At 36.3% G+C, this 15,657-nt stretch overlaps 1 protein-coding gene across 5 annotated transcripts in view; it reads right to left on the bottom strand.

Annotated features, from left to right (window-relative positions):
- Positions 1-15,657, bottom strand: part of FAF1 (Fas associated factor 1) — a 518,996-nt gene that overhangs the window by 374,381 nt on the left and 128,958 nt on the right.

Below are 15,657 nucleotides of genomic sequence, written 5' to 3'. Positions count from 1 at the left end.
GGTGGGGTAAAATACACAAAAAAGGCATTATCCTTCAATTTGTTTTTTAATGAGATCTCAGTTTTGCTTTCACAGTATTACCTACTGTGAATACACAATGTACTGTAAACCATAAGTCAATTCACCCCCAACAAAGCGACCTCTCATTAGAGTCTAACCTCAACAGTGTTGACAACCATCTGCTGCCTTCCTTAACACATTCCACAAAAGGAAAACAGGCATGTGTGCCAAAGTAGGAAGCTGAGACTGCAACTCAGGATTAAAGGCAGTCAAAGGTAACACCCCTTCCCAAAAGTCCATTTCTCTTTCAGAGCATTCTGTACTTAGTGGAAACATCAGGAAACCAAGAAACTACCTACACACCCTTCTCTTTTTTCCTGTTCCACTTCTTTCTTCTAAATCTGGACAGCTGACATTACATCCTGTTACTGAGCTGCCGATTATTGACAAACCAAGAGCCAGCATTCCAGTTGTTTAAACCTCATGAGCCAAACTGCTTTTGCAAATGAGAAGAATAAGAAAAATATCATTCTAAATCAAAAAGCACTACTAGTTTGAAAGAAATTGTGAGGTTACAAAAGAAATAATGGTTTGGTAATTAGAATCTGGCATGCAGGTACCACCTAAATCTTGGTTTCTTGCTATGTCCCTTTTAGGTTCAGGTGAGCTGGTGGAAGAGAACTGCATCTACATCAGAGACATCTAGATTAAACACAGTATGTCTAACTCTCTCCTCATGACCCCCAGGGTATCATTCTTGTTTCTTTTTGTTTTTGTTTTTTGGGGGTTTTTTGGTTTTTTTGAGACAGAGTCTTGTTGTGTTGCCCAAGGTGGAATACAGTGGCTTGATCTTGGCTCACTGCAACCTCCACCTCCTGGATTCAAGCGATTCTGCTGCCTCAGCCTCCAGAGTAGCTGGGACCACAGGCACGTGCCACCATGCCCAACTAATTTTTTTATTTTTTAGTAGAGACGGAGTTTCACCATGTTGGCCAGGCTGGTCTCGAACTCCTGACCTCAAGTGATCCTCCCACCTCAGCCTCCCAAAGTGCTGGGATTACAGGCATGAGCCACTGTGCCCAGCACCACAGGGTATCATTTAAGACGCAGAGACACTGGGGAAAAGGTTGTTCTTACAAACTTTCTATAATAGTTATTAGAGTTAATTCAAATTGACCATTAGATCAATACAGACTGACCATCTCAGCAACTAATACATCGTCTATAAAACATTTCCAACTGTTACCAACCTATATTTTATAATCTGAATAAAATTTGTTATTAGTTTATCAAATAGACTCGCCAGTGTACATTGTGGCTTCCTCCAGGGCTCAATTTTTTTTTTTTTTAACCAATTCCAATGGCTTCTCATCTCATTTTAAAATAAAAAATAAATACATTTAAAACTTTACTGAAGAACATAAAAAGGAAAGTTGAAAAAATGAGAAGTTATTCCTGACTGCAAAGACTACTAAAATGATGTCAACTGATCCCAAATGAACTTACAAGAATAAAGAAATTCTAGAAGTAATATCAACAGAATCTTTTTTGTAAGCTAAACCCATCTGGAAGAAAAAAAGTTGAAAACAACCAAAACATTTTTGTAAAAGAGTATAATGAAAATATACTTGACCCATCATTTGTAAGTAAACATTATAAAGCTACATTAAGGAAAACCATTTGAATCTAGTTCAAAAACAGATTTTAAAAATCACAAAAACAAAGGAATAGCCCCAAAAAAACCACAATATATAGAAAAATTCGACATATGCTAAAGGTGACTTGAGTCAGTAGACAAAGCAGGGATTATTTTTTTAAAAGTTCCTAATTAACAAATAATTAGCTGAGAAGTTAAATCACTATTTACATGGTAATAAATACTTAATGTACTCTTTAAGTGCACTCCATGATCCAGTAGCACTTAAGAACCTATGACTTCCTAAGCTACTCTCTTTCCACCCACAGTGTCTTTACACGTGATATTAGCTTTTTCAGCAACTTCCTTGTCTTTCTTCAAGACTTAAATGGTGCAACTTTAGGCCCCTCCAGAACAAATATAGAATCTGTCTTCTGTATTCCTACAGCGCCATGCCCAGCCTGTCATATTGTACTGCAGATACTGGTGTCTACATCTGCTTGGGAGCTCCATAAGAGCAAAGAATATATCTGCCATCTTTCTCTACACCTTCCTCTTGTACAGTGTTGGGGTTCCTTAAATGTTTGTTGAGCAAATGAATGAATATGATCAAGAGAAAACAAGGTCCCCACTAATAAAGAGTTTTTTCTAATTGCTAGTAGCTTCCTATAGTGGGTTGAATAGTGTGTCTAAAACATTCGTGTCTTTTTCTAAAAATGTGAGCCTTACTTGGAAACAGGATCTTTGTAGATAGAATTAAAGTAAGGATTGGGATTACATAATGTTGGATTATGGTAGATCCTAGATCCCATAAGAGTACCCTTTATCAGAGACAAAAAAAAAAAAAAAAAAAAAGGACTGAGACACAGAGAATGCAATGTGAAGGGTGGTAATGTGAGCCACTCCCCATCGCTCATATTACCACCTGAGCTCCGCCTCCCGTCAGATGAGCAGCAGCAACCATATTGTTCCTGTAATGAATAGGGTTCATCACAGGAGCATGAACCCTATTATGAACTGTGCATGCAAGGGATCTAGGCTCAGTGCTCCTTGTGAGAATCTAATGTCTGATGATCTGTCACTGTCTCCAATCACCCTCAGATGGGGTAGTCTAGTTGCAGGAAAATAAGTTCAGGGTTCCCATTGATTCTACATCATGGTGAGTTGTATAATTATTTCATTATACATTACAATGCAATAATAATAGAAATAAAGTGGAGAATAAATGTAATGAGCTTGAATCATCCCCAAACCATCCTCTACTCCAGTCCACAGAAAAATTGTTGTCTACAAAACCAGTCTCAGGTGCTAAAAAGGTTAGGGACCACTGATTTAGAGGACTACTAGCAGAAAAGACATTAGCATCAGCAGCCTCAACAGCTGTTACCACTGTCCAGTACTGGTACAGTACAGTTCCAGCAGTAGCAACAGGAACAAATTGGTCACTCAGCACTTCGCAGACTTAGTATCAACTTTGATAAAGAAAGATTTCTAGCTCTCTTGATTGCCTGCGCTAGTAAGTGCCAATAGCACCCTCAGAGTACAGACAGTAAAGATGTTTTCTAAAGCTCCCTGTTTAACAAATATGAGAGTTTGACAAATACTAAATTTAAGGTGCGCAATTTCAATAATATTAAGAAGAAGACCTTCCTCACAGCACAAGTCCAAGTGAAGAAAATCCTCAAAACCAAAACTTCACAAACTTGGAAAATGATGAGCAAGTACGGATAGTTATTTGTTTTTACTGAAGGTTCCCAATCTCTTTTCCCTGTCTTTATGCTGTTTCTGACTGATAATCCTCTTTCTGTGTGTTTTAGGGAGCTGTTTCCCCATGTGGGAAAATAACATTTTCTGTGTAAATCTGAAAATAACTATGCCTCTAGTTATAAAGTTCCATTTCTTCCCATCCTCTTTGGAAAATAAGGCAGAAATAAGAAAAAAAATTAAGCTATTTATTTCTCTCAAAATACAATACCTAGTTGTCTGTTTAAGTCAACACAGGCTTCAAATCCTGGAGTCCTTTTTTGCAGGGAAGACAGGATCTGCAGAGAAGATAATCACTCTACTACGCTGTTATGGCCTTCCCCCCCCCTCCCCTTACACCAACCAATCCTGACATCAACTTTACAATTCTCCAATCCTCTGAACACCAGCTGGGTCTCCAACAATTCAATTCTATTCTGACACTAACTACCCAGAGTTAGTGTCGGACTCTGTAGATTTAAGAGTCCCACAAGATTGCCCTCACTTCAAATGCCAATTCCAAGTATTAGGTTCCCTGGTTACCCACAATGCAGTCCATCTTGGCTACAAATTTGAAGTTTGCACAACCCCCTCCTGAGGTTTGATATTTTGCTTGTTCTCACAGAACTCAGGAAAATGCTTTTTCCTTACCATTACAGGCTTATTATTTAAAAAAAAAAAAGAACTCAGGAACAGCCAAATGGAAAAGATACATAGGGTGGTAAGGTGTGTGGGGGCGGGAGTGTGGGAGACAGTGCTTCCATGCATTCTCCAGGTATGCCAACATCTCAGCACCTCACTGCATTCATCAATCTAGAAGCTCTCCAAATCCCGTTGTTTATGGGTTTTATGGAGGTTTCATTACATAGGCACAATTGATTATCATTAGTCACTGGTGATCAACTCAATCTCCGTCCCCTGTCCTCTCCCCAGAGGTTGGGGAGGTCATGCTGAAAGTTCCAAGCTTCTAATCAAGGCTTCATCTTCCTGGCGACTAGCCCATCCTGAAGCTATCTAGGGGCCCACCAAGAGTAGCCTCATTAGAACAAAAGACACTTCTATTACCCTTATGGCTCAGGAAATTCCAAGGGTTTTAAGACCTCTGTGCCAAAAATCAGGGACAAAGACCAGATATCTTTCTGTGATACCACATCTGCCCTTACCATTTCAAATTGTAAAGTTTCTTTCACAATTATTTCTCCTTTTCCAAATATTGATCACATTCCAGGCGCTCATGAAACCACATCACTCTCTTAAACGGTCTCTCTGCATTCATCTCGTTTATCCCCTTTGATATGGTTTGGATTTACGTCCTCGCCCAAATCTCATGTCAAATTGTAATCTGCAATGTTAGAGGAAGGGCCTGGTGGGAGGCAACTGGATCATGGGGGCAGATTTCCCCCTTGCTGTTCTCATGATAGTGAGTTCTCATGAAATCTAGTTGTTTAAAAGGGTGTAGCACCTCTCCCTTCGCCATCTTCTTCCTGGCACCAGCCATGTCGGATGTGCCTGCTTCCCCTTTGCTTTCCTTCCACCACGACTGTAAGTTTCCTGAGGCCTCCCCAGCTATGTTTCCTGTACAGCCTGCAGAACTGTGAGCCAATTAAACTTCTTTATAAATTACCCTGTCTCAGGTAGTTCTTTATAGCAATGCAAGAATGGACTAATACACCCTTCCAACCCATCCTACACATTCTGTCAAAGTGAAACTCATAAGACCACTACCAACATGTCATATCTCTGCTCAAAACCCTTCCCAAGAAATCAGAGTCATTGGGAAAGACAGGTAAGAGGTCAGGAAACACTTAATTCAACCTGCTATTAAGTGGATGATAACTGAGGCCAAGAGACCAAGGCCAAATTACACTAACTTGCCTAAAAGAGTATAGCAAGTAAGTGGCAGAGCCGAAACTAGAAATCAGGTCCCCTAACTACTATTCCAATACTCAGGATGAACAAAATAAATAAATATGAAAGTCACAACAACCTCTATGGAAAAACTGATATATTTTAGCCTCCCTAAGGAAAAGTATATTCATAGTGTGGGGATTAGAAGGAGGTTCATTAATCTCCATTCAATAATAAACATTTACTGAACACTGAATATCTGTGAGGTATGACTTTCAAGGAATTCACAGTATTACAGCAAAAGGCTTGAAAACAAATAGTTATAATGTAGTTCTATAACAGATGTATGCACATGGCAAAGGAAAAATACCTAATACAGCCAGTGAAGGCATTATAAAGACTTCCCTTAGGAACTTACTCTTTGGAGTCTTGGATAGTGAATGCAACAGATAACACAGCAAAGAATGAAAGACTAGGGTAGTAACAATTATAAGGGCAAGCAGTTATGACAGACTAAAGCTTTAATTCCATTTTTCAGTGTGGCTGAAGAGTAGCACAGATGTGTGGAAGTACGGGAATATGAAAAAAGAAGGCAAAAACTAGATTATATGAAGTGCTTTATTTGCCATTTTCATTCTATCAATGAAGAGAAGCAGTATGACCAGAGTGGGATTTTAGAAAGATCACTCTGTCAACAGCATGGAAGCTTAACTAAAGGAAATAAGGTTGAATACAGAAAAACTGAGTAAGTAGGCTCTTTCAGTAATCCAAACTGACACACAAGCAATGGTAGTGTTATAAAAAGTTAAGAGAAAGATTTAAAAGAAATTTGCTTATGTACATTGGAAAGAATGCAGACTTTAGAAAGTTTAAGACCTAAATTCAAATCCCACAGTCACTGTCTATGAGCTTTGCAACTTAGAACAAATCATTTAACAGGAGGTTGAAGCAGGAGATTCACTTGAACCCAGGAGAGGAGGGTTACAGTGAGCTGACATTGTGCCACTGCACTCCAGCCTGGCAGCCTGGGTCTAGGTGACAAAGCGAGATTCCATCTCAAAAAAAAAAAAAAAAAAATCACTTAACCTCGTTAAGCCTATTTCTAAATCTCTACTATGAAACTGTAAAATTGGAGACACCATCTAAACACAGTAGCTGTTGAAAGGATTTAATAAGATTCATGAAAATCATCAAACACATAGAACCAGATATTAAATATGTACTTGAAAAACATTAGTTCTCTTCCCCATTTCTTCTCCCCTAGAGCCAATTAGGAAAGAGTATAGTAATTGTCGGATGCCTTCCAGATGTGCGACTGGTCTATTTGGGTAGATCAAGGCACCATTACCAAGGAATAATATAAAGAGGAAAAAAGGAAAAAGTTTGTGGTACACTGCATTTAAAATAATCTGTGGGACATCAAGGTTGATAAAGGGAAGACTCCAAGGGTTAGGAGGGAAGTCTGGGCACAAAAGTAGCTAGCTATGTTCTTGGGAATACTTCTCTAAAACTCACACTGTTCATCTGTAAAGTGAGGAAAATACCACCTATCTCGTCTATTTCACAAAATAGAAATAGGATGTACATAAATACTCTCTCTGTACGTAGTTTTTTGGGGGATTTTTTTGTGTGTGGTTTTTGTTTTTTGTTTTTTTGGGTTTTCTTGTTTTTTGTTTTTTGTTTTTGAGACAGGGTCTCACTCTGTTGTCCAGGCTGGAATGCAGTGGTGTGATCATAGCTCACTTTAACTTTAAACTCCTGGGCTCAGGCGATCCTCCCATGTCAGCCTCCCAAAGTGCTGGGATTATAGCATGAATCACCACGCCCAGCCATATGTTTTGTAAACTGCAAAACATTCTAAAATCATGAAGCATTATTAAACTGCAGGAAACAAAATAATAAGTATTGAACATATATTCAATAATCTCTTACAAAGGATAATGTTAGAGACAAAAATTGGACCAAAAATAGTAAGTTGCACTGTCCTAATGTTAGTTTATTCTTTGTGGAGATTTTGTCCCCAGCTTTTTTGTTTTAAAAAATTTCCAGATAGAGAAAACTTGAAAGAAAAGTACAACAAACATCAATGTACCTTTCACATGGATTCAATAATTGTTAATACTCTGACAAGTTTACTTTCATCCTTTCTGGTCAAATACATATACCATTTCTTTCACATTTGAAGGTAAATTGCAACCTTATAAACATACACAATTATGATGTGTCAATTAAAAATAAAACAATTTCGAAAGAAAGTAAATTGCAAGCATTATGACACTCTGTCCCAGCATTAGAATAAGGATATTCTCTTTATGACCACAATATCATTATCAAAGTCAAAAAAATTAATATTGACTCTATATTGTAACTACAAAATAGTACATATTTGAATTCTTTCAATTCTTCCAATTGTCTCTTTATAAGTGTATGTTATGTCTTTTTTTTTTTTTTTTTTTGAGACAGAGTCTCGCTCTGTTGCCCAGGCTAGAGTGCAACGGCACGATCACTGCTCACTGCAAGTTCCGCCTCCTGGGTTCAAGCCATTCTCCTGCCTCAGCCTCCCGAGTAGCTGGGACTACAGGTACCCACCACCACGCCCAGCTAATTTTTTGTATTTTTAGTAGAGAAGGGGTTTCACCGCGTTAGCCAGGATGGTCTTGATCTCATGACCTCGTGATCCGCCCATCTCGGCCTCCCAAAGTGCTGGGATTGCAGGCGTGAGCCACTGCACCCAGCCGGATGCTCCTTTATACAATGTGTTCCTTAAAAACACAAAGCACCTCTATCATCCCTTAAAAAACAAAATCAAATCATAAAGGCATGCACAGCTTTTTAAACGTATTTTGGTATACCACAACAGGATGGTTTTATGGACTGAACCATCTGGGGTAAAGCCTGCAGATACCATCAGATGGTAGATATTTCTTTAAAAAATAAAATAAAATGAAGAATCTATATTTGAGGATATTCATCAACTGATATTTTCAAAGCTCCGAATTGTTTAACATTTTATCCTATGAAACTCATGTAAACTATAGGATTAACATAAAATATTACATTAACTTATAATTTTACATGTTAATGTAAAATTTTACATGACTTTTAATTTTACATATTAATGTAAAAGTGTAAGTTATAAATATATAATTATATATAATTTTATATAAGCTATGTTTTGTTATAAATATATATAATTTTACATTAACAAGTTTGCATGTAGAATTATAAATTTAAAATATACATATTTTATATAATTATAAAAATTAAATTATAAATACACATTATTCTGCAATTTTTCTAGAAAATATCTGTGACAATCAGCTGCTCCCACAGACATTACTGGGTTTTGCAAATATAAACATTCTAAATAATGTAATTTCCTCTCAGAGAAATAACATGCAGAGGATTTTATTTTGAAAATTCCTTAAATGTGATAACTATAAAGAATACATCACTATTACTATTAGATTTAGTAATAACTCTTTCAAAATTGTAACAATAAAAGTATCCAAATCAGATTCAAATTTAACTCCGACCAATCCATCAGATGGTGTTCTTTCTACACTAACACTGGAAGCTGAATATATGTTTCCAGTATTCACTATCAAATTATAAACACCTAAGATCAATCAATGTTTGTGATAAAAACACAAGGGAGAAAATATCCAACTTAGCTGTGCTACCAGGCACACCTATGACCTCAGGTACTGCTTTTTTTGATGTGATTGGAGCACAAAGAATTCTACTGCAAGAAGCAGAGAAGTTTTATTCATAAAAAGAAATATGTATTTATTATATTTCTTACCCTGCTGCTTGCTTAATGACTGCATTTTTTATTGGCAACTGTGCAAGAAACGCAGAAAAAAAGGAGTTCATTTCAATTCTACTATTATTTGTATAAACAAGAAAAAAAATCAAGCTACTGCCTACTTATGACATGCATTTGCTTGCGTTAGTTTATCATGGTGACACCAACACCAAGCAAATGACTACTATCAAATGGCCATGCGCTCCAAGTTCACATACTCTCGCTAAAAATTCACAATATTTGTTTGATATGCAAAGAAGTCTGGTATTAATAGACTTTAGTCTTGTTTCATATTTATAAATTACTATTTCTCCAGGTGCTTTATTCAACCAGAATTTCATAAGGCCATGATCGCTAATAATAGCCTGACAAGAGAAAAAGATGTCAGTAAATAAAAGTAATAAAGAAAGGGCCTATATACTGTTGATTGGATTTTGCTAATTCTAACATTTTATGCTTTCACAGGAAGCAAGAGTGAGGAGTTCTACACAAGGAGACTTATGACCTGTCAGGTCCTTATAATACCTATTTCAAGATGGCTACAAACCTGTTTAACCTTCAATACCAGAAAATAGTTTGACAAAAACTAGTAATTGAAAAAGGAGAGAGAAAAATATCTGGATATGCCACACTGAAAACAAATACATTGCAAATCAGATTCTACTACAGCCATCCCAAGATACTTGAAAAAGAATAAAAGAATAAGAATTTCAAAAAGCTAAGGCTTTTCAAATTTAATCAACTTCCAAACATAACAAAGCCTAGTTTCTGACTCCTTATACTTCAATACTATGAACAAACACATTCCTCAAAGCCATAGCATAATATCTCTGTATATCTAACTGATGTTCAGAAAGGGACAAGGCAACTTAATAAGGAAGGAATAATCTTTTCAAAATTGGTGCTAAAACAACTGAATATCCATTTGGCAGAAAAAATAAAAAAACTTCAAATCTACACTCACATCATACACAAAAATTACCTCAAAATGTATCATATACCTTAACATAAAAGCTAAAAACTGTAAAATTTCTAGAAGAAAACATAGGAAAAAATCTTTATGGCCTTGGTTAAGGAAAGGATTTCCCACAGAGGACAAGAAAGTATAAATAACAATTCGTAAATTGAATTTTATTCAAATTAAAACCTTTGACTGTCAAAAGACCCCACTAAGAAAATGAAATGGCCAGCCACATACCAGAAATGTGTTTATTCTACAAATACATGACAAAAGACTAGTATCCACAATATATGAAGAACTTCTACAACTCAGTAAGAAGAAGAAAATCTAAATATTTTACAAAATCTACAAAAGATTTTAATAGATACTTCACCAAAGGAAAAAAAAATAGATGGCCAGTAAGAATACAGGAAGATTTATAAAGAATCTTTCTGTGACAATGGAAATGTTCTATACACTGCTAAAGGTATTAAATACACAGACATACAGAACTGTCAAAAAACATCTAACTATATACTTTAGATTTATGTATTTCACTTTATAAACATTATAACTAATAAAAGTATTCCATAATGACCAGTGTTAGCACGGACCACACTGTTATCTATATATTGGTATACTTCTCAGGCACAACCAGGCAATTCATATTAAATTTGACTAAGTAATTTCACTTTTAGGAATTTATCCCAAGAAAATTGTCAGACAAGTAAATATAAGGGTATTTACTACATCATTGTTTTACTTATGGTAGAGAAAATTACAGAGCCTACATTTATATTAATAGATTAAATAAATTATAACATATTCTATAATGAAATACCACTCAGTCAAGAAAAAAATGATCAAATGGGTTACTGAAGTTAAGACTGGTACTGATGCCACATATACTGAGACTGGAAGTCCATCAGGACCCAGTCCCTTCACACATGAATGCTATTATTTGATAAAAATAGCTAACAGTGAACACAAACTGTCAGAGTGGTAACAGTAACCTTACATTCCAACAATAGCACTACTATGGCCAAAGATTTGGCGCAGCAATGGCTCCACTACAGCACTAAGAACAAGACTTAAAAGAAGTTGCAACAACAGCACAGGATAGTGAATGAAAAAGACCCTTGCTGATACTGATTCCTAAATCCGCTTGACACATATATACAAAATTTTGTCTTCAACATTTATATATTTTCTCTCATCTACAGGCTTCAAAATTTTTAAGATATTTGTGACCCAAAAGAGTTTAAGATAAATTAGCATGTATGTACACATGCTTATACATAATCACAGGAAGAAAAAAAAGACTAGAAAGAAACATACCAAAGTGCCAAAAGTTGTAGTGTAAGATGGTGACTTTCTCCTTTGTGTTTCCATATAGTTTTAAATTTTTCAATAATATCCATGTATGTTCATGCATTAAAACAAAATACATTAAAAAAAATACCAGTAAACTCAGAAGAAATATAGGATAAACCAAGCCTTTTTTTCCCATTTCTTTCTTTGCCTTTAGGGTTGTAGTAAAAAGGAAGATAAAGGCCTAGGCCTTTGACTAGCAAAGAAAAGAAAGATATGATGTTATCTGAAAAACAACATTTTCCATCCTGGCTAACACGGTGAAACCCCGTCTCTACTAAGAAATACAAAAAATAGCCGGGCGAGGTGGCAGCGCCTGTAGTCCCAGCTACTCGGGAGGCTGAGGCCGGAGAATGGCGTGAACCTGGGAGGCGGAGCTTGCAGTGAGCTGAGATCGGCCACTGCACTCCAGCCTGGGCTACAGAGCGAGACTCCGTCTCAAAAAAAAAAAAAAAAAAAAAAAAGAAAAACAACATTTTGAAGTGGCCAATCTGTTAACATGGTAAGAAATGAAGATAACTGTAAAAAATAAAAAGCCAGATAGTAAAATTTTTTTAAGTTATTAAGGTAAAAAGAAAAACCCAGATATGGGACATAAAATTTTTAACGAGATCAATTAAAAGCATGGCCTGAATAAATTAATGATTCCAAAACTTCACTTTAACCATCAGTTTGTTTCCTTTCCATCAACCTTCATACCAGTTGCTAAGCAATAGCTGCCTAAGTGCTGGACTGTTATACTTCCTGACTAACTAGGAATGCTGGATCATTACATTTCCAGACTAAGAGTTTTGGACTCTGTTACACTTCCTGACTGACCAGGAATGCAAGGGCCTCATTATACTTTCTAACTTACTTAGAATTCTGAACTTTATTTCTCCTTACTGACCAAAAATTTAAGACTCTGTTATACTGTAAGTATATTAAGAGCCATTACCCTAAGCAGGAGTGTTGGATCCTCACTAACTAGGAGTACTAACCCTTTCACATTGACTAACTAAAACCAATACTTTCATTCTCATGTAAAAACTCTAGATTTTGAGTTCCTAGGTGGATGCAGCCCAAATGGTGAAAGGGAGGTAGGTAGATACCAAGAAAAAGAGCCAAGAGTCTGGGTAATTACTTCCCTGAATCAATAATTAGTTTTTAGCTTGCCATTTGAGGTCTATATTAAGAGAACACCATTTTGTAATCCAAACCAGTATAATTTTAGATCATTCTTAAGCATGTATTTTAATATTACATGCATTACTGAAAAAATCATTTTTGGATTATGAATTATCAAACTAAAATATTCTTGCCACACACAAAATTCTTGTCTACAAAGTCCTATAAAACCAGACCCCTACCTCTGCTTAGTCTTCTCCTCTAAGCACACTCCTTTGCTCACTATACTCTAGCCACATTAGATTTCTACCTCTTTCTCCAACACGTCTGCTCTCACTCGGGGCCTTTGTGTTTGCTTTTCCTTCTGTTTTCACAGTGCTTTTTCCTCAGATCGTCACCTGGCTGGCTCCTCATTCTCACATTTCAGCTAAAATGCTACCCCATAAAATAACCCTACCTGACTCTACAATATAAAATAATCCCCTCTATATCTTTAGTCACGCTATTCTACTATTCTATTTGGTTTTCTTCGTGATATTTATCATATTATAAAATTACACTGTATATTTATAAATTTACTTTTGCAGATTATCTGACTCCCATCTGCTCAAGAATATAAAATCCAATAAGACTGTGGATTTTGTCTTGTTCACTGCTACATCCCCTGTGCCTAAAACAGCGCTAGCACATAGTAAGGGACTCAACATAATATTTGAATTCATACATAATAAGAGAATGAGATAAACTCATTTTGGACTTACTAGCTTTATAAACTATCATGGCAGGTGACAGAAATAGAGATGTTACCGAATGCCAACTATCTTTCTCTAAAACTAAAACCTAAATGTGCTACTTCAACATTCTACTAGTGATCACAGAACTGATTTTTTTTTAATATTGAGAGCTATGTGTCACATATTGATAAGAGGGTTTGCCTATGGTTTCTGACCTAATTCTTTTTCTTCATTTTATGGACATATAATAGCTGTATATATTTATGGAGTACATATGATATTTTGATACAAGCATACAATGTACAATGATAAAATCTGGGTAATTGGGATATCCATCACCTCAAACATTTATCATTTATTTGTGTTGGGGACACTCCAAATCTAGCTATTTAAATATATACAATAAATTATTGTTAATTACAGTCAGTCTACCGTGCTACAGAACATCAGAACTTATTCCTTCTATCCATTTTTGTACACATAAACCAACCTCTCTTCATCCCCCACTCCCTACCACCCTTCCAGCTTCTGGTTACCACCATTCTGTTCACTAACTCAATGAGATCAACCTTTTAAAGCTCTCACATATAAGAAAATGCAATATTTGTCTTCTGTGCCTGACATTTCATTTAACAGAATGTCCTCCAGTTCTATCCATGCTGCTGTAAATAACAGGATTTCATTCTTTTTAAGGCTGAATGATATTCCATTGTGTGTGTGTGTGTGTGTGTATTGCATTTTCTTTAATTCATTCATCCTTTGATGAACACTTAGGTTGATTCCACATCTTGGCTATTGTGAACAGTACTGCAATAAGCATAGGGGTGCAGATATCACTTCAAAATACTGATTTCCCATATTTTGAATATATTCCAGCTGTGAGAACTTCTGGGTATATGGTAGCTCTTTTCATTTTTTGAGGAACCTCCATACTGTTTTCCATAATGGCTGTACTAATTTATATTCCCACCAACAGGGCGTAAGTGTTCCCCTTTCTCTGCATCCACCAGCATTTGTCATTTTCTGTCTTTTTTACAGTAGCCACTTTAACTAGGGTGAGATGATATCTCATTACGGTTTTGGTTAGCATTTCCCTGATAATTAGTGATGCTTAGCATTTTTTCATGTATCTGTTGACCATCTGTATGTCTTCTTTTGAAAAATGTCTATTCAGATCATTTGCCCATTTTTTTAATCATAGTATTTGTTTTCTACAGTTGAGCTGAATTCCTTATATATTTTGGATTTTAATCCCCTGTCAGGTGAATAGTTTGCAAATATTTTCTACCATTCTACAGGTTGTCAATTACAACTGATTTTTAAGATGCTTTGAAACAAACATGGCTACAGGGAGAAATATGTGTACATGGCAGATACTCAGATATTCACTTTTTCCTGCTAAACCTGTACATAATTCCATAAACCTTAATATACTGCTCGAGACAGACACTATTAATGGCCTTTGCACACAGCAAAATATAACTGAACAGAATTGATTTAAGTGTTAAAACTGTTTGTCATCTCTAGTATACTGGAATCTGAATCTAGAGCCCAAAGACCTGGGCTCCAAGTTTTTGTCTCACAGCAGTGTCAACATAATGATGGAGCCAAGAAACTGATTCAGGAGAAATGAATACAAAGAATCTGGAAGACAATGTGAAGGTGGTAGCATCAATAAATTAGAGATGCGACTGTGCTTCAAATATTTTCCAAGTCAGGTTACTGGTATGAGACGGTGTGAGAAAAGAGGGGTACCTGAAAATAAGATTATAAAGGAGGTGGCAGTGATAGGTAATGATAAAGTTTTGGTCAAGATTATAACAGAGGGTGCCCTGAGCAAGATAAATGTTTGAAAAGCTGTGTGGAAGAAAAGGTTTTAAGTACCAAGGAACAGCGATTCCAAATAAAGGCTTAATAAAAGAAAAATAAAGGTTTAATAAAATAAAAGGTACAGAAATGTAAAATGTGGTGGGACTTCCAGCTAACTTAAGTCAACAGTGACTGCTTACTGTCATCCAATATCTCCATCTGTCTCAGTTATCAATGTATCGACTCTCAGATCCAAAAGCATCCTTCAATTATGTTCTGATTTAAGAAAAAAAGAAAAATCTCTTTAGATATCTCTCTCCTTTAAAGTAAGCATGATATTAACCTTTCTCTGTAAAAGGCACTGGAAGGACACTGCAGAAGAAAGATGTTCACCTGTAGTTTCTGGCTGCAACTTGGAAGCCAGCAGTATGAGCGTGAGGATATCCAGTATTCTCAGCCATGGGTTCAGAACACCCTCTCTCTGCAACCTTGCAGTCTTAGCCTACCAATAACCTTTGCATGGCCTTCTCAACATGCAAACAAGTGTTCAAAGGCCTCCTGTCCACCCACTAGGACTCTGACCTCCTCTGTAAAACCCTGCACACATCCTGCCTGTGGTTAGAGGGTTAGCACCAGGCTGCTGCTCCTGCAAATTGCCCAC

Source organism: Macaca mulatta, chromosome 1, assembly GCF_049350105.2.
Source record: "Macaca mulatta isolate MMU2019108-1 chromosome 1, T2T-MMU8v2.0, whole genome shotgun sequence".
Classification (NCBI taxonomy): Eukaryota; Metazoa; Chordata; class Mammalia; order Primates; family Cercopithecidae; genus Macaca; species Macaca mulatta.
The sequence above is the reverse complement of the archived record's forward strand: the minus strand, read 5'-3'. Positions and strand labels throughout refer to the sequence as shown.